Here is a 26,234-nt window from a genome sequence, read left to right on the forward strand (position 1 = left end):
AGTGAGACTCCATCTCAGGAAAAAACCATCAAAAACAAAAACAAAAAAAACCAACAAAAAAACTTGGTTTCTTTTTGGAAATAGTCCTGAAAAGAACACCAACCCACCACAGCTGCTGATGATAAGAAATAGGAGAAAATGGCGATGTCTGAGAAAGTCATAGCTCTTTTTTTTTTTTTTTTTTTTTTTTTTTTTTTTTTTTTTGCGACGGAGTCTTGCTCTGTCACCCAGGCTGGAGTGCAGTGGCGCAATCTCGGCTCACTGCTAGCTCCGCCTCCCGGGTTCACGCCATTCTCCTGCCTCAGCCTCTCCGAGTAGCTGGGACTACAGGCGCCCGCCACCACGCCCGGCTAATTTTTTTGTGTGTTTTTTAGTAGAGACGGGGTTTCACCGTGGTCTCGATCTCCTGACCTCGTGATCCGCCCGCCTCGGCCTCCCAAAGTGCTGGGATTACAAGCGTGAGCCACCGCGCCCGGCCGAAAGTCATAGCTCTTACTCAAAGGAAAAGAAGCTTTGGATAAAGTGTGAAATACAAAACTTGGTGATGGTTCAGATCTGTGATGTAACCCAAGCCCCGAAAACGTAACTCCTGTAACCGTCTCGAGAATTCCTCAGTTGAGTATGTGTCACTTGCCATCTTAATTTTAATACACATAATCTTTAAAGATATAAGGCAGTAACTTAAAATTTTTAGTTATTGGGAAAATTACATGAGATCTAGTCATGATCAAAAACATGGAAATTTGCTGAAGTCTTGGGGCCTCTCCATTGCTCATGGCTGGTTTCTTTTCTGCAGCATACAGGATGAGACCAAAAGAGTTCAGAGCTGTGTCCCAAATATCAAGTATATAGCTATCATGAAATCAGATATTTTATGCTGTTTTTGATTTTGTGGTGATATTGGCCTTCCTTTGAATAATCCAGTAAAGATTTAGATAAATGCGTTAGGAATTCAAGGAAAAGAATGGTCTAGGTCTGGAGGTTTGGAAGTAGTACACATTTTCTCTTTATGTAACGTTACGTGTAGTATGTTGGGTCGTTGCCATACCTGAGTGGAGTTTGGGGATATAATTTATAACAATAACCGATTGATTATTGGGTATATTTCCAACACCTTAAGTGAGACTGAGAAAGTGATTGAATCTCTGGCCATGGATCACACTGGGTTCTTCTGAGCCTTTTGTATACATTAAAACCAAATGAACAAAGAGGCTCTTGCAGGGGATTCATAACTCTCACTTCTCACTGCCATTCCCACATGAAACCAAAAAAAAGGACCATTTGGCGGCATTGTATGTTGAAGGACCACAGCATGACAAGCTCCCAGTTAAACGTATTTCTGAGGAACAACAGCTATTTTGTTGATGTTATGTTCACTGCTCTGTGAATAATTTTGTACAGCAAGAAAATATTACAACCAATTATCTTAACTTTATAACTTTTTTTTTTCTTCGAGACGGAGTCTTGCTCTGCGGCCCAGGCTGGAGTGCAGTGGCGCAATCTCGGCTCACTGCAAGCTCCGCCTCCCGGGTTCACGCCATTCTCCTGCCTCAGCCTCCCGAGTAGCTGGGACTACAGGCACCCGCCACCACACCCGGCTAATTTTTTGTATTTTTAGTAGAGACAGAGTTTCACCGTATTAGCCGGGATGGTCTCGATCTGCTGACCTTGTGATCCTCCCGCCTCAGCCTCCCAAAGTGCTGGGATTACAGGCGTGAGCCACCGCGCCAGGCCAACTTTTTTTTTAAGACAGGGTCTTAGCCTGTCATCCAGGCTGGAGGGCACTGGTACAGTCATAGCTCACTGCAGCCTCAAACTCTTGGGCTCAAGTGATCCTCCCAGCTCAGCCTCCAGAGTAGCTGGGACTACAGACGTGTGCCACCAAGCCCAGCTAAGTTTTTTATTTTTATTTTGTTATTATTTTTTATTGTTTGAGACAGGGTCTTACTCTGTCACCCAGTCTGGAGTGCAGTGGCACGATCATGCCTCACTCCTGGGCTCAAGTGATCCTCCTGCCTCAGCCTCCCAAGTAGCTGGGACTACAGGTGTGTGCCACCATGCCCCTTTTTGTTTTTTGTTTTTTTTGTATTTTTCCTAGAGACGGAGTCTCATTATGTTGCCCAGGCTAGTCTCCAACTCTTTGTTCAAGCCATCCTCCTGCCTCAGCTTCCCAAAGTGCTGAGATTACAGGCGTGAGCCACTGCTCTGGCCATAACTTTTGTCTTCAAGAAGGAAGTTAGTCTTCAATATTCCATTCTAAAGCTTAATAGAATAATATGAAGCTATATGTCTTTCCCTCTGTTTTGGAGGAAGAGGTCATATTTTTTGGATGCTGTAAGTCAGTATTTCTGAATAACTTCAATATCAGTTGAAATACTGATCTAGATCTACAAGTTTTCTTTTTTTCTTGCATGATATTCCCAGGATCATATGTGGTTTCTACAGATATCTTCAAATCAAAGAGGCTGAGCATAAGCCATACTGGTTAAAATAGAAATTTCTATTGGGGGACAATGAAAGTGTCTTCGTTAGTATCAAAATAAGTCTTAAAAATATTCATCTAGAAACTGTCATGTTTGTTCTTGTTAAGGTGATTGTATTAAACCCAAAGCCTAGCTTGTTAGTAATTTTTCTTTTAATTTCTCAAAAGATCTTAATTTATCATCTACTATAATATATTAATTATGGAGCTACTGGTTGGGCATGGTGGCTCACACCTGTAATCCCAGCACTTTGGGAGGCCGAGGCGGGCAGATCACCTGAGGTCAGGAGTTCAAGACCAGGATGGCCAACATGGTGAAACCCCATCTCTACTAAAAATACCAAAATTAGCTGGCTATGGCGGCACGCGCCTGTAGTCTCAGCTACTTGGGTGGCTGAGGCAGGAGAATCGCTTGAACCCAGGAGGTGGAGGTTGCAGTGAGCCAAGATTGTGCCACTCTACCCCAGACTGGGCGACAGAGTAAGACTCCTTCCCCTCCCCTCCTCCCGCCAAAAAAATTATGGAGCTACCATATTCCTGGTACTCTGTTCTATTGATTTATTCAGAGATATCTAGTGTCTATATGCAAGCAATATATTAGTTGCAAGGTGTCTAGGAACAGTGAAAGACACAAGTCTCCTGTTTACTTAGATCATGCAGACTATTGTGAAAGAAAGAGACTGAAAGGAGTTCGCTATACCGTAAAGGTAGTGTGGTGCAAGCTGAATGTGAGTCTGTAGGGTAAGGTGAGTCAGGAGGTGCCTTGTAGGTTGGATGACCTTATAAACTGGAGCGCTGGGGCCAGTGAAAGAGGGCACTATTAATAATTGCACGAGAAGAACAGGCATAAGCTGCAACCATCCCAGGCAAATGGGAACGTATGGTTACCCTACGCATGGGGGTAAGGAATTTGCATGCTCTTAAGAAGCAATAAATGAGAAACTGTAGAGAGTGTTCAATCTAGAGAGCAATATAATAAAAATTTGCGAAGGATTGTGGAAGGCAGAGAAGGATTGGAGGAAGGCAGAGAAGGATTGGAGCGGGCAAGAAGGGAGGCATGGAGACCAGGGAAGGGCTGTTTCAGGGATCCAGGCCTGGGAAGGAGACAGCGTGGAGCAGGTGATGATGTTGGAGGGGCTGAGTGGTGGGCAGAGCTGAGAAGTGCTTTGGAGACTCAGCTGACTGACACGTGTCCGTGACTGTGAGGATGTAGCAGATGAGCAGGAAGGAGGAGTCAAGGTGATACCCAGTTTCTGCGTAAGGGAGAGGTGCCATTTGCTCGGATGGAAATGCATGAGGAGGAGCAGGTATGGGGTTTGGGACATTGATGAGTTCCATTTTAGATATGTTGAGTTTGAGGTATTGATGCAATATATTGATACAATATATTAATTGTGTCAGTATATACATACAGTATATGTATGTATCAGTATGTACATTAATGTATTGATACAATAAATTATACAGTAGAAATGTTTGGTAGGCATTTTTTTCCTTTCTGTGTTAACCTCAACATCAGCCTGCACGTACCAGTGTTGTTATTTAGGGCTTTTAATCCCTGTAAAGATCTTGAGCGCCTAGATTTGCTGTGATTCACTTAAGGGCTCATGTCAGTCTTGAATATGAGCTGTTTTGAGCCTTGTGAAAAGTGGCATGGCTGCTCTTGTTGAAGCAGCTGAAATTTGGCTAGGAAATGGGGAACCTGACTTCCTGCAGCAACATCGTCTCCCAACTCCCTGTCAGAACTGTGGGAGATGTGGGTGTTTCTGCAGCTTTAGAACTAAAGAAACGTCCTACGTGACAGCTCCTCATCTGAGCAATATTTATAGCCTCTTGCAGAATACGACTTCAAAAATACCTCGTATCTATAAGGCACTTATTCTACAGAGCTTGCCTCTATTTTTCCATTTTTCCTTAGAATACATATGGAGTTGTCGAGAGGCAGATTCACATGCTAAATGACCATGAAAAATATATAAATATGACATTGCTTTCTGAATGGTTTATTAGTTAGTGTTTGTATTAGCCGATGTTTACATTTTTAATGTGCATCAATAGAAACATTTCTCTTTAAGCTCCTGGATAATTTCCGAAGCAGATTATCTGGCTCACGTACAACATTTATTGGAGTTTGTGGACAGACACGAATACCATGCCTTTCCCCAGTATATTTTAAGTGATACCAATTTAGTTTAATACTGCAGATTTAGCCAAAGACGTAATTGTTAATGGCTTTTCCTAAGCCTGTCTAATTCTTATTGAAATTAAAGCATTTACAGAAAAAGCTATACAGTAAACCCCAGAAGTTGTTGTTGTTGTTGAGACAGAGTTTCACTCTTGTTGCCCAGGTTGGAGTGCAATGGCATGATCTCGGCTCACTGCAACCTCCACCTCCTGGGTTCAAGGGATTCTCCAGCCTCAGCCTCCCAAGTAGCTGGGATTACAGGCACCCACCACCATGCCAGGCTAACTTTTGTATTTTTAGTAGAGTCAGGGTTTCGCCATGTTGGCCGGGCTGGCCTCGAACTCCTGACCTCAGGTGATCCACACGCCTCATCCTCCCAAAGTGCTAGGATTACAGGTGTGAGCCACTGTGCCTGGCCAAAACCCAGAAGTATTAAGACATTGTACATTATGCCCAACTTGGGTATTGCTAACAATTACATTTACGTGGTAATTAGAATTGTATCTCCTGTTTGAAAGAGCATTTCTTATTTATACTCAGCTTCATCCTGCCTCCCTGCAAAAGTATTTAAGATGTGTTAGGTAGATACATAGCTATCATGTGATTAAAAAAATTAAATAGTGGAAAAATGGACATAGAGAATAAAAATAGGAAAGTAAGCAGAAGGTGGGGTGTTAGAATTAAGATGTGCTGGAAGAATTAAGAAATTCAAACTTGATTCTATCTATATAAAGATGTAAATATTGGCCAGGTGCGGTGGCTCATGCCTGTGATCCTAGCACTTTGGGAGGCCGAGACGGGTGGATCACCTGAGGTCAGGAGTTTGAGATTAGCCTGGCCAACATGCAAAACTCCGTCTTTACTAAAAATACAAAAATTATCTGGGTGTGGTGGCAGGCGCCTGTAATCCCAGCTACTTGGGAGGCTGAGGCAGGAGAATCACTTGAACCCAGGAGGCGGAGGTTGTAGTGAGCTGAGATCGTGCCACTGCACTCCTGCCTGGGTAACAGAGTGAGACTCCCTCTCAAAAAAATAAAAAATAAAATAAAATAAAGAGGTAAATGTTGTATTTAATTGAAAAATCTGTCTCTCTCTCCTGAATGCCTTGGCTCAACCCCTTTGTCTTAAATCAGGAAATGGAGAATTATTCAAGCACTTGGATCTAAGTATATAAAGGCCTTTAGAAATTTTAGATAGCCTAACTTGATTTTATCTTTATTTCTATATAGCCTTTCTTTTATTCTTGTCTCCTTTACTGACTTATCCAGTTGTACAGCAATTAATGACAGAGTTAATTAAAACAAATATCCAAAATCTTTCACTCAACAATTCCTTGATTTAGAGCAGTAGTTCTTGTCCTTGTTAGCCTCAATGAGCCTCCTTTTTTTAAAAAAAACAAAAAAACAAAAAAAAACAAAACAACAAATACTTTGGTAATGCTTCTTTTCTTATCCTGAAATATAATTTATCTACACACATAATTTCAAAGAATCAATATGCTTCTTAATTGTAAAATAAATGAGAAATAAGAAGAATGTAACTTATAGTAAAATTAGGTATATTTTCGTATGTACCTGCTTGGATAGGTCTTCACCAGAAAATGCAGGAAGCTGCCAGCTGCTTCGCCTCTTAGGGAAATCGCTATGAACGCACAAGCAGCCTGACTCCTCAGGTTGCATGGGTGCCTCAGACACAGTCATCGTCATTGCCATTGGTGACACAATTTTCTGAAACAAGAATCGACCCAGTGCGATATTTCAAACAAAACAAAGTTCAGTTTGTTCCATCTCCAGCTGTAATCCTGGAAAACTCAGCTTTTATTAAAGCCAGGGAAACAGTTTGGTGTTTTTATGTAAAATGGAGTTCTGTTCTAAGTGCAGATAATTACACACAGATACTCCCCAGCATGGATGTCCCGCAGGACAGCGGGAAGCCCGCTCAGGAGCCTGCATTCTGGGGCTCCACCCCATGCGTGCCCTGGAGCCTCATCTGCTAAATAGCAGAGGCACCCTCTCAAGCAAAACTGCCTCAAACATACCTAAAAGCTCCCCAGAGGGTATCAGCCTGTTGACCAGAAAAAGGGGAAGATGAAAAAAAAACAACAACTGGAAGTTCGTATTTAGGTTTGTCTTTCCCTTAGGCCTGGAATGCAGCATTTTGGCGCTAACGCCCTGGAGAATTATAAGGGTGAATAAGTCTATCTGCTTATTCCAGAAAGAGTTGAAGGGAAACTGAAGTGAGAGGGACAGAAGGCCAGGGCTGAAGATCAGAGGCAGGCCCCAGGGGCCCAGCGGTTTGGTAGTGTGGGGAAACTGAACTGAACTTGGAATTCTAGCCCTGTATGAAACGTAGCCCCCATGTAGCTTGTATGATCTTGGAAAAATCCTTTTCAACTCTGAGCCTTTCTTCACCTGTAGAAACAAGTACTTATTCCTAACTTATAGGGTTGTTATGAGAATTAATATTAATGGGACGGTAGTGCGTTAAAGTAACTGACATTTTGCCTGGGACTAAGGAGTACTCAGAAACTGCTAGTTTCCTCTGCTTCCCTCGTCTCACGCAGAGATTTCTAGTGATGGGGTTTGCATTTCAAGAGGGGGGATGTAAGAGTGATAACAAAATGAAATGTTTAGTTCTTAAGTTTTAAGGTGGAAAACCTGATACACAGTACTTTATATAACCTGAAGCATCCTTAATTTTTTTGTTGAAATGAACCCTATGCATTTCAGATTTAGATTTTGTATTTCACGACATTCTTGGGAGAAAAAGGGTTACTTCTTTAAATGACAAAAGAAATGCTTTCCTGTAGGAACTTCAAACAAGGGATATATAAATAAATTTCAACATGAAATCTTCACCACCCCTAATCCAACTTCCTAAGAGTAACTAACTACTAATAGAATTTAAATTTAAGTACTTCTGCAGTCTTCCTCCAAGCCTTGGCAAACGCTGTTGTTTCCATCTGGAGTTTTTTTGCAGTCTGTGTGAAACCTTCGCTCTCATCTGTGCTGGGGAAGCTATAGCCTCACGTAGCCTAGCCTAGCCTAGCCCACCTGACTCTACTCAGCGTAATTGCTTCAGCACGGCTTTTCTTTGTTTGTAGGGCTGTGATTGATGGATATCAATTTTTATTCCTGCTGTAAGGTTTTTGCATATTTTCTCTTTTTTTTTCCGCAGTGGGTCATGTGTCTATTGGTGACAGTATCTTTTACTTTATTGTAAGGCCTGATAGTATCTTTTTTTTTTTTCTCTATACCAAAGTTGCTCAAAATTGGAAAATATTGACCAAAGCACTGAATTGTGATTATACATGAGTCTTCTGTAGGCAGAACTGTGTCTGAGGAGAATAAATGAAAAACCTAGATTTTAAGAAACTGAGAACTTTTAAAGAAACTAAGAACTTAATCACAAAGAAGCTTATTTAAAGGAGAGGTATAGGTGCATGGAATTGTTGAATATTTAGAACTGCCAGCCTGCCTGTATTCTTAGAGGTATACCATGAACAATTGTGTGCTGAGTGACAGTTTGTCTTATTTCAAAACTTCATCAGTACTATCTGTTGTAACCACTTCTATGTCTTGCAAATGTTATGTCACCTCACTTTCATTCTGATTAATGAAACGAGGGATTTGTAGGAATAAACAGTTCTTAAAATATTTGGAGATATAATTTGGTGGGCAGAGCATGGATACTTTTGCACATTATAAGTTTTCATTATAAAGACATTATCTTACTCATTTTAATAAACTTTGAAATGAGCATTGTAAATAAGGAGGGAAATAATTATGACGGCATCTTGAATTCACACATGCATATATTTTTATGCACTCAGGGCAGTGTATGCATGTCTTTGATGTACAGCTAAAGCACCCTTTGGTGAGGTACATTCATTGTGCCTTTCCTTTCCTGTGAGTCACGGCCTACCTAAGAGAAAGCTTAGTAGCACGCAAGGAAAATTCAAAACACATTGAGGCTCTTTAATGTACGTGATACTTCAGCTGAGATAACCTGTCATTTAAAAAATGTGTTATCCAGAATTCTCCTAGTTAATGTCAGTTTCCTGTTTAGACACAGCTTTCCTGAAAGGCTGTAATCAATTCTTCATCCATCCTGAAGGAGAGAATTTCCAGTGGAGAGAAGACGAGTCTTCTTCCCTTATTTCCGACGCTCAGGAAGCCGTATGACCCTCTCTTTATCGGATGAGGCCTTGGCACTTGCTTAGGGAGGTCAGCGTTTGTTTTAGAGCTGCTCCGAGTGGGGTCGGCAGACAGGTCCACAAGGACGTATATTCAGACATTGAGAGTGGGCATTGAAACACCAATGGCGGTTTGATATTTCACCAGCATCCAAGCTCATTCACTGAGCTCATTCAGGTGTGGTGTGAGCTGCAGAACAGTCACACTCAGGACCTTGTTCACAACGTGTGGCATTTTAAGGTTAGCTTCTATGATCCAGAAGTATGGAAACCATTGATTTCATCAATAGATGATGTACCATTAACTAACTTGACTGAAAAAAATTTTGGAATTGATTAAAGATGAATTTTGAAAATACAGTATCTCTGGCTTTATTTTGAGTAAAAGTTAAAAAATCCTGAGCTGGCTGGGTGCTCATGCTTGTAAATCCCAGTACTTTTGGAGGCCAAGGTAGGTGGATAGCTTGAGCCCAGGAGTTCAAGACCAGCCTGGGCAACATGGCAAAACCCCTTCTCTACAAAAAAAATCAGAAAATTAGCTGGATGTGGGGGTGTGTGCCTGAGGTCCCAGCTACTTGGGAGGCTGAGGTGGGAGGATCGCTTGAGCCTGGAAGGTCGAGGCTGCAGTGAGCTATGATTGTGCCACTGCACTCCATCCTGGGCGACAGAATGAGACCCTGTCTCAAGAAACAAAACAAAACAATTCTGAACTTGCTGAAATTACTTTAAAATCTTCTTCTATTCTCATTCACATAACTTTTGTGAGACTGGTTCCTCTACTGTAACTGTTATTAAAACAAAACATGAAAGCATTTTAGATACACATTATTCCCTCAAGTAGCATTGCCATCATCCAGTTTGTGTTAGTAAATTAACATGCAAGAAGCAAGCTCATTTGTCACTTTAAAAAACTTTATTGATGGCTAAGCACGGTGGCTCATGCTTGTAATCCTAGCACTTTGGGAGGCCAAGGTGGGTGGATTACCTCAAGTCAGGAGTTTGAGACCAGCCTGGCCAACATGTTGAAACCCTGTCTCTACTAAAAATACAAAAATTAGCTGGATGTGGTGGTGCGTGCCTGTAATCGCAGCTACTCAGGAGGCTGAGGCAGGAGAATTGCTTGAACCCAGGAGGTGGAGGTTGCAGTGAGCGGAAATGGTGCCACTGCACTCCAACCTGGGCAACAGAGCGAGACTCCGTCTCCAAAAAAAAAAAAATCTATTTTACTCCCAAAGTTTACTCTTTCAAATGCCATTGCTCCTGTGTGACAACTTTGATTTCCAAAGCTCACCATTACCTTGGAGATAACATTATGCCTAATTTCAGGATGATTGTTTTGAAATGCATTTTCGAATTTTTTCCAGCCTTGTACTTGTAGCATCAGTTGCTACATTTCATCAGCTCTGATTAAGAATGCTCATCTTTTAATAGCCTGCTAATGAAAATAAAAATTTTATAAAGGAAAATAAAAAAATTTTATTAAATGAATGATTTTAAAAATGCAGGCCATTAATAAAATCTATCAAAAGAGTCAGCTCCTTGGTACATATGGAATAGAAGACTGTTTTCAGATTTTGAACTTGTAAAAGCTATCGGTAGCTAACCAGGTAATTTGGATGTTTAAGTGATTTGTAACAATCTTAATCATTTGGTGACTTGGAACCAAGGATGGCATATTATTTCTTAGGGCTGCCATAGCAATGAGCACACACACTGGGTGGCTTACAACCCCAGAAGGGTATTCTCACAGTTCTGGAGCCCGAAGGCTGAAATCAACGTGTTGGATCTAGGGGAGATTCCTTCCCTGTCCCTTCCAGCTTCTGGTGACTCCAAGTCCTCCTTCGTCTGTGGCTGCATCTCTCCAGTGTCTGCCTCTGTCTTCACAAAGCTTTTTCATCTTCTCTGTGTTCTCCCATCTTCTGTCTCTATGAAAACACCTGTTGTTGGATTGAGGGCCCACCCGAGTAATCCAGGGTGATCTTCTCATCTCGGGCTCCTTAACTTCATCATATCTGCAAAGACCCTTTCCTAAGTAAAGCCGCATTCACAGGTGGGGGTTAGGACTTAGATGTACCCTTTTAGGGGCCACCACTCAGCTACTACAGATAGTAACAGATTTTTTTTTTTTTTTCCAGAATCACTATTTATTGAATGTTGTTTATAATGTGCTCGAGTGGTTGCTGGAGGGAGAGGGACTGTGGTAAAATGAAGAGTGATACTTTGGGTTGGACAGTCCCAGGCTTGATTTCAGGCTCTAGCGTTCTCCCAGCTCTGTGAGCTGGGATGTGCTTCTTAACTTCTCCACGTCTCAGTTTCCTCATCTGCAAGATGACATAATGGCGAAGTTATGTAAAGTTCCTTAAAATTCTGACCGGTGTGATAGATACATCAGGAGTGATCATAATTATGGTGTTTTCTTATTTAAAGACAGCATTTTTTTTCTTTTAATGGAGTCTCGCTATGTCTCCCAGGCAGGAGTGCAATGGCGTGATCTTGGCTCACTGCAGCCTCCGCCTCCCTGGTTCAAGCGATTCTCCTGCCTCAGCCTCCTGAGGAGCTGGGATTACAGGCGCCTGCCACCACACCCAGCTAAGTTTTGTATTTTTAGTAGAGTCGGGGTTTCGCCATGCTGGACAGGCCGGCCTCAAACTCCTGACCTCAGGTGGTTCACCTGCCTCGACCTCCCAAAGTGCTGGGATTACAGGCGTGAGCCACTGCGCCCGGCCAGCATTTTCATCATTTCTGAAATCAAGACGCCCGGGTTCCCTGACGTTGGTTCATGGTATCTTTCGTGCCTCACGAATTTTTCCACAAAACTGCTAGGGCAAAAGAAACACCTAGTTGTTCTGGTTACTCGTTAGTGAGACCCAAACAACTAAGCAGGTATTTATGTCCTAGCAACTTCATAGCAATATGGAAAATGTTATTTTATTCTTAAATAAGTCCGGTTACTCCGGGCATATGTGTACATGCTGAAAACTGCAGAACTTCTCAAACCTGGGAATTACCTGGGGCATGGTCACCCCTCTTCCTGCTCCACACTGATTTTTGCACAATACTGCTTTTTATCTTGGCAACCACCAAAAAACCAGCTTCACAAAGATGTTGTCATCAAAGGGAACACAGCAGGATCTAATTTGAAACTCGAAGATAAGCCAAGTTGATTGATCACATGATGTTTGACAGAGGTCAAGTATTATTTTCTAATTTGGTTGTACAAAATTTACCCCCTAATCAGCAAGATTTGAAAGCCTGACTTCCTTTTTCTTTAAAAACTTCCTGGTCCCAATTGTACTAAATATTTTATGTGTGATAGTTTATTCTAAACCTACTGTTTCTTCTACATTTGCAGCCTCTTTATTTTACTATTTTAAAGTTTTATTTTACAATTCCTGCATAAAATAATTGTCCAATAAATATTTGTTGATGAATACCGTGTTAAATAAACCACTTTTCATTCAGGCTGCCACGAAAATGAAACATTCAGGAGAGACAAAGCTTGCTGTAACATGTGCTTTAGATCTGTGGTGTGGCCAACCAACTACTTTTTATGAAATAAGCTCAGATCTAGCTTCTTTTATGTGCACCAGAGATAAGGATGATGAAGTTAGTAAAAACACATTAGATCATCTTTAGTTTATCTTTTCAGGAACCAAATCAGTTACTCCTAAGATGAGTAGACTGAATTATGGATTCTATGTGCTGATGGAGTCTTTGAGTCATATGTATTGGTTCATAATATTCATTCTTACTCATCCTTTTGGTTCTCCTACTCTTCTATTCTTTCATTCATTCAAAAAATATTTTGTGGCCAGGCACGGTGGCTCACATCTATAATCCCAGCACTTTGGGAGGCCAAGGTGGGCAGATCACCTGAGGTCAGGAGTTTGAGACCAGTCTGGGTAACATGGCAAAACTCCGTCTCTACTAAAAATACAAAAATTAGCCAGGCGTGGTGGTGGGCACCTATAATCCCAGCTACTCGGGAGGCTGAGGCAGGAGAATCACTTGAACACGGGAGGCAGAGGCTGCAGTGAGCTGAGATCACGCCACTGCACTCCAGCCTGGGCAACAGAACAAGACTCCGTCTCAAAAAAATAAAATTTCTTGAGCACCCCAATATTCATGCATGGGGTGGGGGTGTATACCTAATAAGTATACTGGGGGTATGGTGATAAACAACATGGATACCATATTAGCACGTGCCTGGCACATAGTCATTAGCAATTGGTAGATGGAGCTAATGTTCATATTATTAAGTTTATGCGTTGTGCATTAAAAAGCTCCACTGGAAGAAACACGGAGATGAAATATAAATCAATATGTTGTGAATATTTTATTGTACACTTTGGTTAGAGAGAATCTGAGATTCTCTAGGACGACAGACAATAATGATTCTCTTGTTGACATTTATCACTTCATCATGTCTGGCAACCTACAACTCCTCTTTAGCTATTAGAGGGCACATGTGTTGAAGCGTCTGTCCTCAATCCATTAAAAAGTATGGATGGTCCTCAGGGGTATTTAGTACCTCAGAAGCATTTAAAACTCTCAAGGATTAGTAAGTAATTAGCCTTCATGCCTGATGTATAAACAGCAAAGGCATCTTTGATTTTGGCTCAATCAATGTAATTTTAATGTTAACAGCTCTGAGATCAGCAGCCAACAGTTAAATAAACTTTGACACTGAGAGCAGACATTTCAACAGAGGTACAATCCAATCTACTGTTGATTGATCAACCAGCTTATTTCCTTTGAGTTTAGACATTTGTAAATTATCTCACACATTTGTATTATATATATATATGCCAGGCTTCTAGGTGTTTTTATTTTTTTTTAGACAAAACCAAGGTTAAAAAAACAAAAACAAAACTTGGATGAACACTCATGACTCACTGCATGGGAGCAGACTTCTGGTTGTTGGATCTGGGTTTCATCTGGTACTGAGGGATCACTAAGAGGCTTCTGATTCTCCTGAGCTCATCCCCATTTCATTTTCATAATCTGTATACAAAAACCTGTAGTCCTCCAGCTCTTCTTTAATTATATTCTTCCTTTCCTTAAAAAAAAGTCATTCCATATTGCATAATTTACATTTGTAAACTGACTTTTTAGACGCTCCAAAAAGAGATAGAAGAGCTCTTGTTTGTAAAATATGGGCTAACTACTGTTTCAGCTTAAGAAAACAAATGGCAGACAGAACTGCAAAGCTGGTATGGGGTCCTAGGAGAATGGAGGCAGGCCATATTTATAAAGATCTTCTATATCATGTGCTTTAAAAAAATCTTTTTTAATGGTTTGAAACCAATTCTTACGGCCCTGAAATAAGAAGTCTTTATTACTATCTTGTCAGATGTTTTCATTTTGTAAAGTAAATGGCTTTTGATTTTGTATTGCTACATAATCATTTCTTATCAGTTCATCTAATTGCTGGGGCTTTGAATTCCAACTCTGGCAGTAGTGAGTTTCAACTTTTCTAGAAGACTGAATCTGGGATACAGTCAGCTTTCTGAATGGCAATAGAAAAGAAATCTTGAGATTCCAAATTTTAAAAGATTTATTAATTCAGGTAAAAATTTAGGCTGGAAGAGAACACTGACCTTTCATAATTAAATATATTTAGTCATTTAACTCTCATTAATTTTGGGGATAGAATATTATGGGGCAGTGACCCTGTGTTTGCAACTTGGCAATCCAGGAATACTCTCTTCTGGTAGCTAGTTGCCCAATGAATAAACTTAACTAAAGCAGGGAATTATTTGTTAAAAATCTAAAATATTTTAACTGAAAACACCTTTTTCATGTAGAGGCAAGGACTATGAATTTGCATAGTTTTTCTAGAATAAATCATACCTATTATGTATCATCTATAATTTCCAGTTTCATTTTCCACAGAGAAACAAAAATGAGTTAACTCTTGAAGCTGAGTGATAGGTACGTGGAGGTTTTAGGATACTGTTCTGCTAACTTTTGAATGTATTTGGAACTTTCCATTTTAAAATGTTTTTTAAATAAAATATAGAGAAATAAAGTGATCAAGAATTTCAAACGTGTAAGAAGAAATAGAAGTGCAGAATCATTCTTGAGTTTTATGATTTAAAAAAGAAATCTCAGACCAAGGTGGGCAAAGCACGAGGTCAGGAGTTCAAGACCAGCCTGGCCAATACAGTGAAACCCCGTCTCTACTAAAAATACAAAAATTAGCTGGGCGTGGTGGCGTGCGCCTGTAGTCCCAGCTACTGGGGAGGCTGAGGCAGAAGAATCGCTTGAATCCGGGAGGTGGAGGTTGCAGTGAGCTCAGATCACACCACTGCACTCCAGCCTGGGCAGCAGAGCAAGACTCCGTCCCAAAGAAAAAAAAGAAAAACCCAAAAAACAAAAAAGAAATCTCAGGGGATGCCACTCTGCTGTAGCCACCACTGAGCACTGTGCTAGGCGCTGTGGATTCAAAGATGTCTCAAAGTCAGTCCTGCTCTGGAGAAACCCATGGCTCAGTAGAGAAGACAGACATACAAATGTAAGAGAATACACTCTGGATGCATAAATGTTCTGCGTGTAGATAGAAGAGAACTAATTCTTCCTAGGAAGCTGGGGACACTTCCCAGAGTAGCTGACAATATAAGTCAAGGTAAAATAATAGTTACTTATCTGTTCATCCCTTTTGCTAAGCGAGTGTCTTGGCCCTGTGGGGCTTAATTAAAGCCAGGGCTGCCCTACTCCTCCATGTCCTGGGAAACATGTCTTACTTTTAGCGCCACTGCTTAACTGGAATAGTTCACGTGGTGCTGATATGTGAGTCTTCCAAACTCAAGTGCATAATACACTCAAATACTACATTAAGACCCTGTCATTACTCATCAGATATTTACTGAGCATGCATTTAAAATATATGGGTGAGAGCCGGGCATAGTGGCTCATGCCTGTAATCCCAGCACTTTGGGAGGCCAAGGTGGGTGGATCATGAGGTCAAGAGTTCGAGACCTGCCTGGCCAACATGCTGAAACCCCATCTTTACTAAAACTACAAAAGTTAGCCAAGCATGGTGGCGCATGCCTGTAATCCCAGCTACTTGGGAGACTGAGCCAGGAGAGTTGCTGCAACCCAGGAGGCGGAGGTTGCAGTGAGCCGAGATGGCGCCACTGCACCCGAGCCTCGGTGACAGAGACTCCATCTCAAAATAAAATGAAATAAAATAAAATGGTGAGAAAGTCATTTAAGTATAAATTCTCTATTTGCCTTTGAGCACCTCAATATGACAACTAGTAAAGAATGTTTGGATAATTTATTTATTTGGCAAATATGAGGCTTCCCTATTATAAGCCTATCTTTACTCATTCAACAAATTTTATCTAATGTCTACCATGTCTAGGGCACATCAACAAAAAAGACACAGCTTACAGAATGATACACAATCTAATACCATTTATTTAAGTCTTTTATTATGCATCTAAAAATACCAAATATTGTTGTGCATTCATTTACATATGTAAAAGTGTTTAAATGTACTGGGATTATTGATGGTCCAGTTCAAAAGAGTGCCTCTGGTTATGGAGTCTGTGAGTGTATTACCTTACCTTCAAGGTTTCATTCTTTTCTGTAGAAAAGATTATGACAAAATTTCATCAATTGTCAGTTTTAGGTGGTGGCAAGGCAGGTGTGTATTTTACACATCTTTGAGCTCTTTGGTATTTTAAAAATTTCTCCAAAAAGGGAACTTAGGAGAATTTCAGTTGCAGAATTTGGGGGTTGGAAGTGGAGGAGACACAGGAAAAATCTGATTTTAACATGAGGGTACACGGCAGAGAGAGAGAGGGTCGTGACAGTATACCCATTCCTTGGTGAGAGAGCAAAAGCAAAGTGACTTAATTGATTATTTATTGATTAGAATGATTTATTGAGCTTTCTAATCATAAGTAATTTTGTCTTTAGAGTTTATAGATCATTTCTGGGTTATATCTGTATTTTGAGCAAAAGTTAGTAGTGCTCAAGACGGTTTTGCCGGGTACAGGTTACTACGAATGTCTGTAGGCCTACATTTAAAAATGGAACCCATAGCGGTTCTACAGAGAAAAAGAAAAAGTTCTGTGAAAACAAAGCAGGTTCCATTTGTTGAGGGATGACGAATGTTGCAAAGGGCTGAGGAAATCCGTTTACTGTGGGTACAGCAAAGCTGTTTCCCATCATTGAGCACACCACGAAAGAAGACTGAAGGACCCTTGCGATTCAGGTTCTAAGACGCGGGGAAATGCTGTCTTTTCCTCGGTCGGTGTGTTCTTTCACCTTTAGTTTGTTTTGCTGGGACGCATCGTTTCCTCTCTCCTTGCGAAGAGCTGTAGCCATCGTATCCTCCTTTAGAATATATTTCTTTAAGCTCTTTAGAAAACTTTAGTCATGAAATGCTTGATGTTCTCAATCTGAATAAAACCATTGCGAATGTAGTCCATAGCTGCCTTAGGACTACAGTTTCTAAAGGGAACAATTTAAAATATTTTCTATGTCAATGGGCACTCAGGGTAAATGATTTTGGAAAGAAAGCAATAATGTTTCCTAGGTCTAACAGGTCTTGTTCTAAAACAAATAAATACAAGACGTTGGCTGAATTCAAGGTCACATTTTTTAATTCAGATGACCTCTCAGTGTTTAATAAAATGGCAGCATAGCATAATGGTTAAAATGATGGGCTTTCTAGGAAGACTGACTTCATTTCAAGCGTTTGTTTGCTGTGTGACTTCAGGCAAATTACACGCCTTTTCTTAGTCTCAGTTTCCTCACTTGCAAAGTGACTGTTGTCAGGAGGATTAAATGAGCTTGTATCTGTGACAAGAGCCAAGCACATAGCGAGAACTTAACATTCTTAAGTACAGTCATGCCTCGGTGTCCCTGGAGGGGGGGTTGGGCCGGTGACCCTGTGGATACCAAAATCTGAGGGTGCTCTAGTATAAAACGTCCTCCATGTCTGTAGGTTCTGCATCCTTGGACTCAGCCAACTGTGGATCAAAAATATTTGGAAAAAAAGGCGTTTGTGCTGAATGCATATGGACTTTTTTTCTTGTTATTATTCCTTAAATAATATAACAACTACTTACATAGTTGTGGTTTCTTTTTTTTTCTTTTTGTGATGGAGTCTCGCTCTGTCACACAGACTAGACTGCAGTGGTGTGATCTCAACTCACTGCAACCTCCGCCTCCCAGGTTCAAGCAATTCTCCTGCTTCACCCTCCTGAGTAGCTGGGATTACAGGTGCGTGCCACCACACCCAGCTAATTTTTGCATTTTTAGTAGAGTTGGGGTTTCACCATGTTGGTCAGGCTGGTCTCAAACTCCTGACCTTGTGATCCACGCCCCCGCCCTTGGCCTCCCAGAGTGCTGGGATTACTGGTGTGAGCCACTGTGCCCTGCCTACAACTATTTACATAGTATTTACATTGTATTATGTCTTGTAAGTAATCTAAAGATGATTTAAAATATATGTAGGATGTGGGTAAGTTCTATGGAAACACCACACCACTTTATATCAGAGATCTGACCATCCGTGGATTTTGGTATCCTGTTGGGGGGAGAGGGGGGGGTCCTGGAACCAGCTCCCTAAGACAGCAAGAAATAACTGTATTTGCAGTGAACTCTTGCACATCCTCCTGTATACTTTAAATTACTTCTACATGTGCTTATAATACCGCATACAGTGTAAATGCTCTATGAGTAGTCATTATACTGTATTTTTAAAATTTGTATTATTTTTTGTTGAATTGTTAGTTTTGATTATTTTTTTTCTGCATAGTTTTGATCGTTGGTTGGTTGGATATGGAGCTCGCAGAGGGCTGAGTGTAATATTTCATTGTCGGCTTGGCATTCTCTGCTTTATTAGCCATCTAGTTTGTGGGGTGGGGCTGTCTTTTGCTTCTCATGCAATACACATCTCAAAATATGCCCTGTTGCGCTGGCCCTTTGGTTCTACACAGAACTCCACTTTCCCACTAGCTATATACGTTATTTAATTTCTTTGTGCTTCTGTCTTCCTATCTGTAAAAAGCAAATCACAGTAGCACTACATCATTGGCTTGCTGGGAGGATTAACTAAAGTAATGGTTGCCTTATTGCTCAGTCCTCAGTAAATGTTCACTCTGTGTTTTGTGTTCCAGAGGCTGTTTTCTCTGCTTGGAACGCACCTCCCCTTCCTCCTTCCTGAAGACTCCTTCCTTGTCATCTTCTCTGTTGTATTTGTCAGGGTTCTCGCAAGCAGAGTGGAACGGTGCCTCCTCTGTGTCTCAATACAATTTTGTACATACTAATATTACTGCAGTTAGCATGTGTGATTAGAACCAGTTGGCGTTTTGCTTGATGCTGTGATATCCTATGTTGTTACAACAAGGCTCCATGGTAGCAAATTTACATTTAAGAGTAACTAGAGGCTGGGTGCAGTGGCTCACACCTGTAATCCTAGCACTTTGGGAAGCTGCGGTGGGCAGATCACCTGAGGTCAGGAGTTCAAGAGCAGCCTGGCCAACATGGTGAAACCCTGTCTCTACTAAAAATACAAAAAAATTAGCCAGTCGTGGTGGCTCACACCTGTAATCCCAGCTAGTCGGGAGGCTGAGGCAGGTGAATTACTTGAACCTGGCAGGCGGAAGTTGCAGTGAGCCGAGATCATGCCATTGCACTCCAGCCTGGGCAACAAGAGCAAAATTCTGTCTCAAAAAAAAAAAAAAAGAAAGAAAGAAAGAAAATGAGTAAGTAGAGATGTTTGACAAGTATGTGGAGGCTTATTTCCTTTCAAAAAGGAGAAGCCAATAGAGAAACAATTTTTAACTTGCACATTTCTTATTTGTCCTTAAACTGATACATAGCATCTTAAAATTGGCAAGTGGAGTGTTTTCCAATAGCTCCATATTTCTATTAGTCAATTCAACACCTAGTTTGGGGAATAATCACCAGGCAGGGATCCAGGTGCTCTTGGGGCTCTTTCTCTAATGACTATGCAGCCTTTGGACAAGCTGTTAACTTGTTAGTGCCTTATTCTTTTTTTTTTTTTTAAGACGGAGTTTAGGCTGGAGTGCAGTGGCGTGATCTTGGCTCACTGCAACCTCTGCCTCCCGGGTTCAAGCGATTCTCCTGCCTCAGCCTACCAAGTAGCTGGGATTACAGGCACCCACCACCACGCCTGGCTAATTTTTGTACTTTTATAGTAGAGACGGGGTTTCAGCATGTTGGTCAGGCTGGTCTCAAACTCCTGACCTCAGGTGATTCGCCCACCTCAGCCTCCCAAAGTGCTGGGATTACAGGCGTGAGCCACTGTGCCGGGCTGCCTTATTCTTAAAATTGCAATAATGAGACCTCACTTAGCAGGTTGCTATTATGATTAAATGAGAGAACATGTAAAGCATTGCCTCTGATACTTCGAGGGTGCTCGGCAAATCTTAGATCTTTCCTTGTCTTGGCTGTAATCTATCCATTGCTGAAACAAGGATGCTAATTCCTGGAGACCATAAGAAAAATAATAAGTGATATCCACTAAGCAGAGGTCCACACAGTAGTGGCATTAATAGTTTTCATATTTTTTTTTAGACTTCTCATGGAGAAATCGAAGCTGTTGGTATAATAGGTGGGGAAAGCAGTTCACAACCACCAATCAAACCAAGATTAGGCACTAAAGGAAGAGGAAGAAACAATAGGAGAGGAGATCTCAGAAATGATCTCAAGTTGTAAACACTCAGGAGCCAAATTACAAAACAAATACACAGGCTAATTTTAAATCAATCACCGTATTAATTCTTTAAACATGGAAATTCAAAGGTAGCATTTTTTCTGTCTTTAATTTTAAGAAACTGCCCTTAAAATCATAATAGTTTGGATTTGTAATTCTCTGTACTTTCTTAATTTAGGCCAGGCATGGTGGCTCACGCCTGTAATCCCAGCACTTAGGGAGGCTGAGCTGGGCGGATCACAAGGTCAGGAGTTCGAGACCAGCCTGGCCAACATGGTGAAACCCCCATCTCTACTAAAAATACAAAAATTAGCTGGGCGTGGTGGCAGGTGCCTGTAATCCCAGCTACTAAGGAGGCTGAGGCAGGAGAATCGCTTGAACCTGGGAGATGGAGGTTGCAGTGAGCCGAGATTGTGCCATTGTACTCTATCTAGCCTGGGCAACAGGGCAAGACTCCGTATCAAAAACAAACAAACAAAAACTTTCTTAATTTAAATACCAATACACTTTAGATTTTTGCAAGATATTTTTATATTTTTAGATCATTTTTTTTTGAGTGCTTGTTGTTTCAGGCTGGTGGTCTTATCCGTTTAGACATTTAGCCAAGTCTTGCTTCCCATTTTTGTGCTTTGATGTGTGGATGGTCCATCCAGTCAGCGTTTGTATCCCTCCTCTAGCAATGTCACCTCTTCCCCACTTTTCTCAAAATGTCCCCCTGAGGTTTGAGGGCTCCTACTGACAGTTAACACCATGAATTAAAAGTCATAAAGTTTTCATTTTAGGCATGTTCTTCTCACCATTGTACAGCATTGTTATTAATTTGCTAACTGCATTTGATTAATCTGCTAACTGCATTACACTCTTATTAAATTACATTGCTATTCCAGAGAAGGGACAGCTAAAGCTGAAATCCTTTAGTTTTTATTTCTCTGGGTAGATTAAGACACTTTGGTCATGCATTCGTTCATTCATATATTCAACACATGTTCACAGAGGCTTATTGTGTGCCTGGCTGTGGTCTAGGTGTGGGGGATTATTCAAGGATATCAGGTAGTGAGCAAAGTTGAAATGGTCTCTGCCTTCATGGACCTACAGATTAGTGGGAGAGAGAGAGAGACAGACTCAGACTCAAACATGAAGGAAATAAAACAGGCTGCTAGGAGGTTCAGAAAAAGGGGACCTGGCCTGGGCAGGATGCTCCTGGGGCAGGGAGTGTGAAGGCCAAGGGCAGCAGAAAGTAATGGGGAGCCGGTGTGGCTGGAGCTCCTGGGGAGATCAGGGGAGACAGGATGGAAAGAAGAGACAGTGCCCCAGGAAGCCGCTGGAAGGCTTAATGGGGGAAGTGGCGTGAGCAGGCCGAATTTGTCAAAGATCACGGTACCGAGGAGCTGGAATGACATAGAGCAGGATGGTTGGGCATGCAATAGCGCGTGAGGCTGGCGGGCCCACAGAAGTCACAGCGTGCTGGGGACTCCAGACAAGGAAAGGCGCAGCCTTGCTGCAGCCAGAGAACAGCTTGCAGAGAGCCTGCAGGGGGCTGATTTCAGGAGCTCACAGTTTTGTGGGAGTGCAGGCTGGTAGGAGGGAGCAGCTGCCGAGAGATGGAGTTAGGGATGTTCACTGGGGTCAGAGCAGAAAGCCCCACAACCCACGTCGTGAAGTCTCTAGTTTGTTTAAGAAGGAGAGTAGCGCGGCCGGGCGCGGTGGCTCAGGCCTGTAATCCCAGCACTTTGGGAGGCCGAGGCGGGCGGATCACGAGGTCAGGAGATCAAGACCATTCTGGCTAACACAGTGAAACCCTGTCTGTACTAAAAATACAAAAAATCAGCCGGCCGTAGTGGCGGGCGCCTGTAGTCCCAGCTACTCGGAGAGGCTGAGGCAGGAGAATGGCGTGAACCCGGGAGGCGGAGCTTGCAGTGAGCCGAGATCGCGTCACTGCACTCCAGCCTGGGCGACAGAGCCAGACTCCGTCTCAAAAAAAAAAAAAAAAGAGTAGTGCAAAGGCTTTGCTCAGGAGTGACAGGGTCACCTTGAGGCACTTTAGGAGCTCATTCTTCCTGCAGCGTGGAGAAAGGATTTGGGGTGACAGAGGTGGGAAGAAGAGCAAGACTAGAGAGAGGAAGGGAAGTCCATGTTGCTGCCTATTCAGAGATATTTTCATCCATGATTTAGAGGATGACAGTCTCTCATTTTTTTTTTTTTCTTTTTTTTGGGACGGAGTTCCGTTCTTGTTGCCCAGGCCGGAGTGCAATGGCGCGATCTCAGCTCACTGAAACCTCCACCTCCCAGGTACGAGCGATTCACCTGCCTCAGTCTCTCAAGCAGCTGGGATTACAGGCGTGAGCCACCGTGCTCGGTAAGGAAGACAGTCTCTTATCCAGTTTTCTAAAAGTAGGTGAGTGGTCGGGTGTGGTGGCTCGCGCCTGTAATCCCAGCACTTTGGGAGGTCAAGGCAGGCAGATCACAAGGTCAGGAGTTTGAGACCAGCCTGGGCAACATGGTGAAACCCCGTCTCTACTCAAAAAATACAAAAAAATTAGCTGGGCGTGGTGGTGCATGCCTGTAGTTCCAGCTACTCGGGAGGCTGAGGCAGGAGAATCTCTTGGACCCGGGAGACAGAAGGTTGCAGTGAGCCGAGATCGCACCACTGCACTCTGGCCTGGGTGACAGAGTGAGACTCTGTCTCTAAATAAATAAATTTTAAAAAGTGGGTGAGCGACTCTCTTCACTCTCCGATGCGCTCCCTCTAGCCCTTTGTAGTTTCCCCACATTAAAGCAGTTTTGTTTGCGGTGAGATAAACAACACTGGACTTCCAGACTCTCTTTCTTGGAAAACTTTGGCACAGAAAGAATGTATTTGTGAGTTTTCTCAAAAGGCAAGAGAAGCAAGTGAATGTAAAATAATCCCAGTCACGCATATTTCAAAACAGGGAAACTGCTGCAGAACCCACATGCTACTTTTTTTATGGCGTTGGTTTGTTCTGCGTACTTTAAAAGCCATAACACATCTCATTTCACAAAGTATCCAGGATTCATATAGTATTCTTCTAAAGAAAAAAGAAAAGAATCCATCACTGATTTTACTTTTGTTCTAAAAATGTTATTGAAACCTTTTCTTCATTCTGAATTATTTGAACTCAACTATGTAACTATTGTCAAAAGTATATACAGATCTTACAAATATATGTTAGATTCCTTTTCACAAGAGTAGTTTAGTTAGGGGAGTTTCCTATTAAATAGTATTTTCATTGTAAACATTTGAGACTTTAAAAATTATCCAAATAATTGGGGGTAAATCAAAAAGGAATTTGAAAAGCTATGAAATAGAACAGAATAAAAGTTTCTCCATCTTGACAGCCTTAAAATCAGTGGCAGTGACTCCGTGATTGTGGAGCACCAATTTTGTGATACTTGGGCCTCTTGAGTAAAAAAAGAGGCGCGTGTCACGTTAGTTTGGGAAATGCCGAATTAAACAAAGTTGCACCATTTTCTTTACTGTAGGACTGCTTAGGGTCCTACATATGCTCATGAGTGGTGACTATCCCACGCAGGTATAAAGTGTGGTGTTTCCCCATGGAATACTATGCAGCCATAAAAAAGGATGAGTTCATGTCCTTCACAGGGACATGGATGAAGCTGGAAACCATCTTTCTCAGCAAACTAACACAAGAACAGAAAACCAAACACCACATGTTCTCACTCATAAGTGGGAGCTGAACAATGAGAACACGTGGACACAGGGAGGGGAACGTCACACACTGGGGCCTGTCAGCGGGTGGGAGGCTGGGGGAGGGATAGCATTAGGAGAAATACCTAATGTAGATGATGGGTTGATGGGTGCAGCAAACCACCATGACACATGTATGCCTATGTAACAAACCTGCACATTCTGCACATGTACCCCAGAACTTAAAGTAAAATTAAAAAAAAAAAAAAAGTGTGGTGTTTCCCAGATGGATTTTACCACAAAACTTTTTTTTTTTAAAGAAGTGTATCCTGGGACTAGTGTTTTACGAGATTTCCTTGGGAAAGGCAGCTTGTTCACACAGGAGTGGTATATGGGACATGAAGGCAAGGGTGGTATTGGGAGCATTCCTCCTAGCCCCACACCCAGTTGCCCCTTTACCACTTTGCACTGTCCTTGCCTATTCATCGCCACCTTCCCCTTCCACTAGAGGTCCTGGAGGCAGGGGTGCCCCTTGTTCCGGTTGTATCCAGTGGGCAAGACTGGGGCCCATTCATAGTAGGTAACAGTTAACTTGCTTGAGCATTTTTTCTGTGCCACATACTATTTATGAGGTATACATGATTATTATCACTGATTTTTTTTTTTTTTTGAGACTGAGTCTGGCTTCATCACCCAGCCTGGAGTGCAGTGGCAGGATCTGAGCTCATTGCAACCTCCACCTCCTGGGTTCAAACAATTCTTCTGCCTCAGCCTCCCAAGTAGCTGGGATTACAGGCATGCACCACCATGCCCAGCTAATTTTTGTCTTTTTAGTAGAGACGGGATTTCACCATGTTGCCCAGGCTGGTCTTGAACTCCTGACCTCAAGTGATCCACTTGCCTCAGCCTCCCAGAGTGCTGGGATTACAGGCATGAGCCACCACACTCGACCTTACACCCATTTTATAGACATTAGAAGGTTCAAAACTTGCCCAGAGTCCCACAGCTGGTGTGTGAGGGAGCCGGAAAATGTTTCTTAATAGATGTATGCTAAATGAGTGAGTGAAATTTGCCTTACTCTTGCAGAGCTAAGACTGTGGGCCTCTAATTCTCATTGAAGGTGGTTTCATGTGGACAACACCCCTTCCGTCGTCATTCGGGTAAATTTCTTATTAGTCCTTGATAAAAACTAATTTTTGTGATTAATGCTTCTTTAAAAATAGCATGAAAAAAGAAACGAAAAGAACGCCCTCAGCACCGTGGAGCACTTCTTGTCACGTTGCAGGGCCCTTGGGAGATACTCAAAAAGGTCCCACTGGTGGATTGATTTCTGCCCTACCAAGCCTGTGCTATTCATTAGTTGTTTTTTTTGTTTTGTTTTGTTTTGTTTTGTTTTGAGACGCAGTCTCACTCTGTCGCCCAGGCTGGAGTACAGTGGCATGATCTTGGCTCACTGCAACCTCCGCTTCCCAGGTTCAAGTGATTCTCTTGCCTCAGCCTCCTGACTAGCTGGGATTACAGGCGCCCGCCACCACACCCGGCTAATTTTTTCTATTTTTAGTAGAGACGGGGTTTCACCATGTTGGCCAGGCTAGTCTCGAACTCATGAGCTAGTGATCCACCCACCTCGACTTCCCAAAGTGCTGGGATTATAGGCGTGAGCCACCGCGCCAGCCCAGTTTTGTTTTTATAATTTTTACTTTTGCAAAGGTAATTATTTACATAATTTAAGAAGTCAAAAATGCACACACACATCACACACACTACTGTCTAGTATAATGAAAAATAACAATCGCCTGATCCCTTCCCCACCAATATTTACGTGTGTATGTATGTATTTATTTATTTATTTAGAGATGGACTGTTGCTCTGTTGCCCAGGCTGCAGTGCAGTGGTGCGATCTCGGCTCAGTGCAACCTCTGCCTGCCTGGTTCAAGTGATTCTCCTGCCTTAGCCTCCCAAGTAGCTGGGATTACAGGCGTGTACTGCCACGCCCAGCTGATT

At 42.1% G+C, this 26,234-nt stretch overlaps 1 protein-coding gene across 6 annotated transcripts in view; it reads left to right on the plus strand.

Moving 5' to 3' along the window:
• STOX2 (storkhead box 2) overlaps nt 1-26,234 on the plus strand; it is a 226,206-nt gene that overhangs the window by 131,585 nt on the left and 68,387 nt on the right. Inside the window, exon 1 of one of the 6 annotated variants that reach the window (XM_055276516.2) lies at nt 20,971-22,919. The exons of the other annotated variants lie outside the window; for them this stretch is intronic. The gene's annotated coding sequence lies outside the window, so the exon portion shown is untranslated. Of the gene's footprint in view, nt 1-20,970; nt 22,920-26,234 lie in introns of those variants that run through there. 6 annotated transcript variants of the gene reach the window in all.

This window comes from Symphalangus syndactylus, chromosome 4 (genome assembly GCF_028878055.3).
Source record: "Symphalangus syndactylus isolate Jambi chromosome 4, NHGRI_mSymSyn1-v2.1_pri, whole genome shotgun sequence".
Classification (NCBI taxonomy): Eukaryota; Metazoa; Chordata; class Mammalia; order Primates; family Hylobatidae; genus Symphalangus; species Symphalangus syndactylus.